Source organism: Ptiloglossa arizonensis, chromosome 1 (assembly GCF_051014685.1).
Source record: "Ptiloglossa arizonensis isolate GNS036 chromosome 1, iyPtiAriz1_principal, whole genome shotgun sequence".
Classification (NCBI taxonomy): Eukaryota; Metazoa; Arthropoda; class Insecta; order Hymenoptera; family Colletidae; genus Ptiloglossa; species Ptiloglossa arizonensis.
This window is the reverse complement of record NC_135048.1, coordinates 6,036,109-6,047,000: the sequence shown is the minus strand read 5'-3', so window position 1 is coordinate 6,047,000 and position 10,892 is coordinate 6,036,109. Positions and strand designations below refer to the sequence as shown.

The following is a 10,892-nucleotide window of genomic DNA, read 5'->3' as shown; positions in this document are numbered from 1 at the left end:
ATGATTCGAATAACATATAATTAAAATTAATCCAAACGAGGTAATGTTTGGATTCATTTTCGTCGGAAAAATCCCATTAATCCACTAGTAATATTTTTGTAAAGATACATGGAAAACCATCAAAATTGTAGTTATTCTATCTCGCTCATTTTCAACGAATTCTATTCATTCTCATGAAGCAACAAAAGTCGAGTCGTGAAATGAAAGCACTATCTTTTATACAACATGCGCGAACCCGATTACAATTTCGTATAACCGGAGATCACTCTATTAATTGAAAATAATACGATAATGTTTCAGTTTAGTAGTTTGAAAGCAAAATTTTAATAAATTCATTATCAAAATATGAAAAAATGTTTTCATAAAATTTAACGAGATCTCAATTCCCCAAAAAACCTTAGTTTCAATTATTTCATTTAATTCTTTGACAATTTAAATTTGTATCTGATGGTCAGCTACGATACACTTCGGCATTAATTCAAAAATAAGCTCTCTGATATAAGGTGGAAATAATTGGGAAATCGAGTCGATTCAAGCGATGAAAGCAAATGTTCATTATCGGTAGCCAGAAGCCGCAACAAGATTTGATTTTTAAAAACCCAAGTATTCCTTTCGACGTATCGATGTGAACTTTATTTTTATATATGTCCATTTATGATGGATCACTTCGCCGACGCGTTTAAATATTTTCCATTGGGCTTCCGTTCTACAATAGTATCACGATCTAGATAGTTGTAATTAGAACTCTTTTGATTCTGTATAATTATACCAAGAGTACGCGATACATTGCAACTTGTAGCTTCAATATAAACCATTGATGGAAGGTACATTATCACTGAGCGAAATGGGGAAAGTAAACTTTACTGAATCGTTCACTATGAAAATTGTTTTCATTTTCAGCAATCCTGCAGTGCGTGAACATTTTTGTAAAACATTAGGTTCGATTATCTTCGGAAATGATTATATTCAGAAATTAAAAATCCTATTTTAACAGAGCTAACAATTCCATTCGAAAACAGTATTCCCTCTCGGGTTGTCATAGGAGTCGAGTGAGAACCTGAGGGACAGGTAGGTGAAAACTTGATCGCCGTTGTTTCTCCGACTCTTTCGATTGCGATAAATCTGTGACAATCTGAGAGACAGAAATTTGAAGAACCTGAGACACAGTATTGTATATTGTAAAATTGACGTTCTTAATTTTATTTTGAAAAAGATGCAAAAATACTTGCACTAGCATGCACTGGAGAGTTATGTAGTGCTTTTTTATTCGTGACTCCATGTCGAACGAGTAATGTTAAAAAAAAACTTTTCTCCGTGGGATGAAAATCCCGTTGAGAACGAGGTACAAAACTCTCGTGAATAGCGCGATACTATTATTCGAAGAAAGTATTAAAAAACTAAATAGAAATTGCGCTATTGTGCAGTATATGCATCACAAGATTTTTTTTCTTCGTATCTACAGCCGTGGAAAGCTCCGGTTATGTAACCTTCGTTCACTCCTCGTAAAATAAGTGGATAATGACCTACATTTCTTGTCTTTTCAAATAGTTTCCCATCCGACGCATGAGCGAAATAACGTTCAGAGGTGCGAACTTGGTGAAAACTCTCGAAATTTACATAATTTTTGACGGAGCACTGAATACCTCGTTGCACCGCAACAAATTAAAACGTAATTGTGTTTTTGTATGAAAAACTTCAGGTTTTACAGAATATTAAATAAGATTTGAAATAGTTGGTCGTAATTAATGTAATTAAATTTTTTGAATTTTAAATATAATATGAAGCCGCCGATAATTATACAGAAAGTTAAAAATTTATTTTTCAAAAAATTAGAAACTTCGCGTTCCCCACAAAATTAGTATTGGTATTTCGGTAAAATCGAAATATTTTTACTGATTCCTATATGTGGGGATACATTTTATTAATGATTGCTGAAATCGGTTTAACTTACCGACATTTAATTGGCGTTAGTTATAATTTGTATAGTGAAACCAAATTACACTCAACGTTGAGAATGTTATATTCTTAGTTTTACTTCTGAATAATTATTAATCGTTTCAATTGGATAAATTGTGCTTAAAGTTCAAAAAATATTTACAGAAAACTACATCGTTCGATTATTTTAATAATTTAAATTAAAATAGAATGTACGTCGTGTACTTATCAATTTATACAGCGGAATGAACAAGGAAATGTCTCCTTTTAAATAAGTATTATTAATAAAAAATGGAATTGTCGTTTTAAGGAGCATTGATAATTACAGAATTAAAGAATTCAAAATAAAAAATTAATCCAATTAATTTGTCACTCTTTTCAAGTACAGAATTTATAGAATACAATAATGAAAATTTAATTTCAATCGTGGGAGTATTAAACAGCTAATTTTATTACAGTTACATTAATTTAAGTTTACTTTAAGAAAAATTATATACATTAAAAAATTATTTATTTTTATTATTTTAAACTGATATAAAATATATCTTCAAAGAACTAAAAAATTGCTCAAAAGGTAGTAATCAAAAGGATGTCAGAAAATTTTTCAAATCCTTATAAAATCTATTATATTTTCTTTTATCAAAAACAAAACAAAATAAGTTTACTTCTTTGTGCTGAACATGGAACTACTTAACAGTAAAGAAAAATTTTTAAGTACTTTCTACTCACGTACTTCAAAACAATAACCCGGAAGGTATTCTTAATGGGTCTGCACTTTAAAAATCGAGAATTCCCAAACATAATCGAGGCAAATTAATCTCTGTCCATACGACACGCTTGGACTTGACAATTCCAATTGTGAGATTACGATTACAGTCGATAATGAACTGTTGCAGATTCTAAAGCAGATCAGTAATTCGAATGTTTAGAAAACTAATAGAACCCAGAAATATTTAAAAATCTTGACAAAATCTGTAATGAGGTTAAGAAACCTGGAAACTTTTGAAATTATAAAGCAATACAACAACGTGAAAAATAAGGAACAATGTATCTAGTGGATAATATTCACTGCTAAAAAGTTTAAAATATTCTTATCGCTTAAACGTCAACGAAAAATTCTCTACTTCGAACCAACAGTTCAAAATCTCAAGAGTTTTCAAGATGCTTAATGAGGGATTAATAAACAGTTAAAATAATAATTAAAAAATTAGTAAAATAGTGGCTAGATGTCTATTAGTAATTTTATATACATGAAAACAGTAATGTCTATTTCTGATATAACTATAATTTTTGCGTCAAACATTGCTAATGTTTCGTTTTATGTTCCTGGTAAACTCAGCAGCAAGGCTTCCTCAGTGAATTGCGTCTTCAATTAGATGTTGCAATCGAATTCCATAAGATGCAACCCATTAGAGCAATAAAATAGAGGTAAGTAGAGACACATGAAACCCTCGAATCGATGAAGAAAAATGCAACTAACGATGTTAAGTGAAATCAGATTGACGGGAACGCTCCTCTTATTGTTAGCGCACTTTCCTCTCGAACGAGTGATTTAAGCCACAATCACGTACTTTCTTCACACGTACTTGAGTACTCACGTACGATCTCCTCGTGTACGATCTAAAAATGACATTCTATGCAATCACGTAATATAATATAATCGTTCACAAGTCTGAATCAAAATTAACAAAGTTTGCTGCTACGAAATAAGGAAAGACCAAAATTTTGTTATTATAGAGATAAAAGTGGATAATTCGAAGTGAATACCAATCACCGAACTATAATGTACTTCTTAATCGATTTCAATAAAAAAAATTCCATTAATATAATATTCTAAATTCGCAGCCAATTAGCTCGGTACTACCCGCGACGAAGAATTATCGTTCGTCGCGAGTAATACCGATTACCAGGTCTCACCACGTGGAGGTTGCTGCGAGCGGAGACCCGGAGAGAGATAGATGGAATCAAAGTTCCAACGATCTCCCTCGACACGCGATACAAACGAAGACACTAAACCAAAGAGATGGAAGGAATCACTGTTCCTTCGATCTCCTCGTTTAGTTCTGCCGAGCAATTACATTATGGAAAAATTAGGCAAAATTGGAAAAGACGCGACACGAACCGTGCAGTTGGTCCTACTAGGTCTATCCCGTTTCCCCTCCGTGGTTCCGATTCCAGAGAAAACGAACGACGCCTACCACTCCCCTAGAGGAGTGCCCCGTTTCTCCATCTTTACGACGAGAGGGTCTTATTTTGGAGGCTTTCGCAGGGACCGGCAAAAATGCCTGCTCCTGTGCTCGCAACATGCCCCCTCTGGAAGCGGACACACCGGAAGAGACGGCGATAGACCGTTCGGACTACTTACACGGCCGGTCACTTGCTTATACAAGAAGCAGTGGTGACCGAACCAAGGAACGAGGAAGCGAGTAAAATTAAGCTAAAGATTGGATAATTGCTTGGCAGATCACAGCCTTAAAACTAACTTATTCTAACTGCAGAGATAGAAGGAATCAATGTTCCTTCGATCTCCTCGTTTAATTCTGCCGAGCAATTACATTATGAAAAAATTAGGCAAAATTGGGAAATACGCGACACGAACCGTGGAGTTGCTCCTACTAGTTCGGTCCCGTTTCCCCTCAGTGGGCCCGATTCTCAAGGAAATGCGCGACGCCGTCCACTCATATAGAGTGCCCCGTTTCTCCCAACTCCGCGTCAGGAGCTACGCAGAGCGTGGACCTGACTTACGGAGGATGACGAAGAGAGGGTCTTGTGGCACTAGGGCTTCCGCAGGGACCGGTGCGAACACCTGCCCCTGTGTTCGCAGCATATACTCTCTCAAAGCGGACGCACCAGAAGAGACGGCGATCGACCGTTCGGTCCAGCTACACGGCCGGTCACTTGCTTATGCAACAAGCAGAGGTGGCCGGAATGAGATACGAGCAAGCGAGCAAGAAGAAGCTAAAGATTGGATAATTGCTCGGCAGATCACAGATATTCGTACATGGTGACCTTAAAACTAACTTATTCCAAGCTTAACTAAAGATCCCACGGCGGTTGCTACGATAGTGCCCTCTTCGTTCTTCGTTCTTCGTTCTTCGTTCTCCGGTGTGCCTACCTAAGAGAAACCTAAAGTCAAGGCATGATAGAAAAATGATAGAAAATAGAAATGAAGTTGGTTAGTGTTTAAATACAGTCATGCAGTAACAAAGGAAATAAAGGCAACAATGGCAAAAAAATAAACATGGAAAAACAAGTACAAAGTAAAATCAGAGAACAAATAAAATAAATTACACAAAGAAACAATTAAAAACCAAAGAAAGGATTGAGAGAGGGGTCGCCAGTACTGACCACCGCCTACCGGCGGCCAATACCGGTTACCAAGGTGGGGGGTCCCCCTTCCATAAACCTAAAACGACGAGATCCGTCCACCTCGGAGGCTCCAGGAAGAATAAAATTTTAAACAACCGGGGGCTCCTTATATACCCTCCGCAAGGTCACTTACCGTTACTTCCATTGTCGTTGTTCGATCTAACCAAATATTTCAAGAAATTGATGGCTTTTTAGCCATTATTTATACCAGAACATTGTTAATAATTGTTTAATCTACGTTCCTACGACGGTTGTTAATAAATATGATAAATAAACATCAAGATATTGCGAAATCTTCGAAGGCCAACGGTTTTTGTGAATCGATAATCGATACCTGTAGCCTTTGAAAATGTCAGTTGGATCTCAGCGAAAAATTCCTTCGTGAACAAAGAATATTTCAACGAAATGATATTTTAAGCCATTATTTATACTAGGACATTGTTAATAATTGTCTAAAGTATGGTCCTACGACGGTTGTTAATAAACATGATAAATAAACATCGAGATACTGCGAAATCTGCGAAGGCGAATGGCTATAGCGAATGTTTATGTCTCTAGGCGATTGTTACAAACATTCTTGCACGTTTCCAATATTGATCGAACAATGTGCATCTTATTTATGTATTGCAATTAATTAAGAAACTTACAGAAGTCTTCTATCGTGTCTTGACTTGTTTAATCTTTGTCGTTTTTCAATTTCTTTTTCTTAGGTAGGCACACCGGAGAACGAAGAACGAAGAACGAAGAACGAAGAACGAAGAACGAAGAGGGCACTCACTATCGTAGCAACCGCCGTGGGATCTTTAGTTAAGCTTGGAATAAGTTAGTTTTACGGCCACCATGTACGAACATTTGTGCTCTGCCGAGCAATTATCCAATCTTTAGCTTCTTTTTGCTCGCTTCCTCGTCTCACAGTCCGGCCACCTCTGCTTGTTGCATAAGCAAGTGACCGGCCGTGTAGTTGAACCGAACGGTCGATCGCCGTCTCTTCTGGTGCGTCCGCTTTGAGAGAGTATATGCTGCGAACACAGGGGCAAGTGTTCGCACCGGTCCCTGCGGAAGCCCTAGTGCCACAAGACCCTCTCTTCGTCATCCTCCGTAAGTCAGGTCCACGCTCTGCGTAGCTCCTGACGCGGAGTTGGGAGAAACGGGGCACTCTATATGAGTGGACGGCGTCGCGCATTTCCTTGAGAATCGGGCCCACTGAGGGGAAACGGGACCGAACTAGTAGGAGCAACTCCACGGTTCGTGTCGCGTATTTCCCAATTTTGCCTAATTTTTTCATAATGTAATTGCTCGGCAGAATTAAACGAGGAGATCGAAGGAACATTGATTCCTTCCATCTCTTTGATTTAGTATCTTCGTTTGTACTGCGTATCGAGAGAGATCGATGGAACTTTGATTCCATCTATCTCTCTCCGGGTCTCCGCTCGCAGCCACCTCCACGTGGTGAGACCTGGTAATCGGTATTACTCGCGACGAACGATAATTCTTCGTCGCGGGTAGTACCGAGCTAATTGGCTGCGAATGTAGAATATTATATTAATGGAATTTTTTTTATTGAAATCGATTAAGAAGTACATTATAGTTCGGTGATTGGTATCCACAAAAGTATATGAAAGAAACGGACCGATCACTGATAAATTAAAAAGAAAGTTAATCGTTATTTACGCAAAGCGGATGCCTCATTTAAACCCTCCATCGGGGTCCATAGCTGCGACCCTGCCGAATGGAGGAAAGCGAGCAACGGAGCACACGGTGGCTAATCGCTGTACACGTGTAGCCGACGAATATTTTCTCAGCATGCTCGAAATGTAAGTCGTTCCAACACTTCTGCCGGGGAGTTTCTTCCTCAGAAATGTCTATAGAATCCGATCTTGGGTAGAGTTTTCATCCTAGACTTCTATGGCCTCGATGAAATTTCATATTTTGGAAAAAAACAGTGTCGATGGTGTTTGCTCGAGACTTCCATGGCTTCGATGGAATTTCATATTTTGGGAAAAAAACAGTGTGAATGGATTTTCTCCCTAACGCTTTAAATGGACATAATGTTCTCCGATTTAAATTCTCTCTGATTCTTGAGCGTTTGTTTGCATAATAGCAAATTACTAATTTCTGATTATTAGTAATCCATTAGAAGTTATTATTATGTTATTCTAGTTATTTTAAAAATAAAGTAGACGATCCTTAATTTTAATAACTGCTGGAAACGTTTCTAATTACATTCATTCATAAATACAGAATATAGCCATAGCCATCCAAGCCCAATGTCATTAAATTTAAAACGAGCTAATGGGTACCACATATCAACTTATTCAACCAACCTTTTCGGTTGTCCAAGATTTCACGGCTGTTTTATTTCACTGACATTTTTGCATAATACATCAGTTTTACGACCTGCACTTGGTTAAGGTGGTGGCAGTATAAGGATACGACCCGGAGAATATTTGTCGTGAACCACATAAATATTTCCATATCCGTTTGGTTTGGTTTTGGCACCTCTCTTTTTATTGCAGTTTTAAGACTGGAGAGTTACATTATACATGTTTCGCGTTAAATCCGGCTCTAATGTATTTTGGTCAGATTCGGTTTAAGTGAATCAGACATTTCTTATCTAACGTAACGATTGATATGTATCACACGCCAAATTAATCATACGTGATCAATGAATAAGGAGATATGAAATTACACGCAATGTATTATACAATAACACAGTTTATTAAAACTTACATATTCATAGTTACTATTATCATTTCCTTGTAAACACGATGATACGCAGAAAACAAATTTCTATTCCAACCCCTTATCGAACTTATTGATCTTTCTCCAAACGTGTTAAGTAGAAGCAAAGGTAATGTTCTGTATAAATTTTGAAAAATCTATATAATTGATCAAAACTCATAAAAACAAATGAAAAAGTCCTAATAAACATAGTACCACAAACTAATTGTTTTTCTTATATATAGAATTATACACTGTCAGCTATGTTTTTTGTGGAATTAGATATACTGTAGTCAATAGTATTACTGGCATCTCGACAAATCAGAGTAGTAACAATTTCGTTCTCTGTTGATTGTGTTTACATTGTTTTCACTGTCGTCTACTTCTGTCTCGCTCGAAATGATACATCTGGGAAGAGAAAGGGAAACGAGTGAGGTATAATTAAGTTTAGGAGGAATAGGGGAACAAGTACACGAAAGCTAACGATGCGGACACTGCGACAATTAGCGGGACATTATAATTATTAAATATATTTCACATACTTAGCAACCCTTATCGTAACCTTTAACTATACAAAGTAAAAAAAAATGTTTCAAGTAATAATTAACAGATGTAATAAAATCTGTCTTAAAATGTGGAACCTGATAAATTTTTCTATACGAGCTAATTTTTTAGCTATAGGTCACTTATAAATTATCGACACTTTAAATTGTCGATGTTTTTGTCATTTTAAAACACGTAGATACAATTACACAAAATACTTAGATGACAAAATCAATAATTGAACTTCTCAAAACTAATTACTTTACTTGTGTACTATAAAATTATTTTATCTTTTTTATTAGACAGTTAAGACTTGATCTATGATTTTGAGAAACTCTGTATGACCATATTCCAAATGTTATCAGGAAAATGCAGCAGCCAGGAAAAGATAACAAAAACACATATCTACAATTTTTTCATGCTTGATGCGGTTCGTTCAAGATTTTTTATAGTCCATCTGCCGTTTTTTATAGCCAGTGAAGAAAAACGTGATCGTAAATTTTACACGTGTACGTGCACATAGTGGATTACAATGTTTGTTTGCGGATGAAACAATGTGCCTGGAAAATTTTACATTTTGTTACTTAAAAAGCACGCAAAATTTCGTGCACTTTTTTTTTTTATTAACAAACAGGACGTCTTCAAACTATTCAGTAAAGTTCTTTCAGTGCTTATACGTGCTGTGGAACCAATATCTCGAGAGTTTAGAGTATTAACTTATAGTTCATAATGATAATTTGCATAGATCTACTTGTTCAATTATTATTCTCGTTAGTCGCGACATTTACTTTGAATTTGCATCCGATATCACCTCTATACAAGAAACACAGCGCATGCTCCTATCGGTTTGGGTAAATAGCCAAAAGATGGAGTGGTGGGAGTAACTAAATGGTGTACTGGAGATGACTATCAAGTAGTCTTGAGCGTCCAATTTATATAGATGTTACTGCTAATTACCTCATCTCTTTACGCGTTATCAAAAGCCGAAGCAAACAGTACAGGCCGTTTTAATAACAAACTAGCACAATTTCCGAATATTTTACCGTACACTTCATAATGTATCACTGGTGATATATTATTTTTTGTTATAATAATAATTGTTCTACTTGACCTCTCCCTAAATAGTCGTACACGCTTAACTGACCTTATTTATACAATAAAAAAGAAAGTCTCGCTAAATTATTTGATTCATTTTTGTATTACGAATTTGGTATTTAAAACCCGTTATTAATAACTGGATAAAGATTAGTTGTAAATTTGGAATTTTTGTCAAGAAAAGAAAGAGGTAAGTAATACTTAAGTTTAACAATACTGACTATATTTATCTGTAAAGCACATTCTATTACATAACTCGTTCATATATACTGTTGCATTTTGCTATTACTGCAATTTTATTCTTTACACAACAATTAATGTTAACTAATGTGTTGTTCATTATTACGTAATATTTTCTTAAAACACAAATTCTTCTAAGTAAACTTTGGCTTATTGTTATCTTAAATACTTACTTATTAATTTTCCATGGAAAAAGTTTAATTTATACTTTTCTCTCTACAATTTATCACACAATTTATAAAGTTCCATATATTTCGCATCTAATCCAAATCGTAGGGTTGTCTCGCGTTTCTACAATTTTAGACGATAATTAAGGCACAGCTGAATGTATGAATAATTGATTAAAAAAATAACAAGTTAAAGAAAAAGAGGCATTAATACGCGTATTCGGAGAGAAAAATTATTTTCCTCCGATTTTATATGACACTCGTCCGAGATTCAACACCAAAAATGTGTTCTTGCAGGATCAGAGCTGTGCAAGAGAAAAATTTCCCTCGTCGCTTTCGTCTCAGAAAGAAATAAGACGGCTCGATGGATTTTCTTCCCCTGGAACCAGCTCGAGTTAGGGGTGGATCGAAGTGGAACACGAAACTCAGACGGAGACTTCGGTGGTGCGATACGGATTTACTTTTACGTTAAAACTTCGAAAATAAAATTCAGACAATCCTTGCGACGATTTCGTAACACTCCATATAAAAATATTTTTACTGCAATAAAGAACTGTTAACATTTTTACGACATGGGCACACGTTACACAGAATCGAGGAATTTTTGAAAAATTCAAATTGAACTTAAACAAGAGGTAGAGAATTTATACTCGTTCGTTTTCCTTCTCAGTTCTTTCTTTGGCTATTCGGAGCAATAGTTTTATTGCAAATTAAATTGAATTTAATTTATATTGCAAATTAATAATAAGATAAGATGTAAGATAAATAATATGCCTAAAAAATGTAAATCAATGAATGGAATAGAATATAAAGAAAGAAACT

The 10,892-nt window shown here is 35.6% G+C and overlaps 1 protein-coding gene across 1 annotated transcript in view; it reads left to right on the top strand.

The window, feature by feature from the left end:
- The window catches only part of LOC143145143 (octopamine receptor beta-1R), a 78,191-nt gene extending 67,677 nt beyond the window's left edge, over positions 1 to 10,514 (top strand). Inside the window, exon 6 of the transcript XR_012991690.1 lies at positions 10,368 to 10,514. The gene's annotated coding sequence lies outside the window, so the exon portion shown is untranslated. The remainder of the gene's footprint in view (positions 1 to 10,367) is intronic.
- The last annotated feature ends 378 nt before the right edge of the window (positions 10,515 to 10,892 follow it).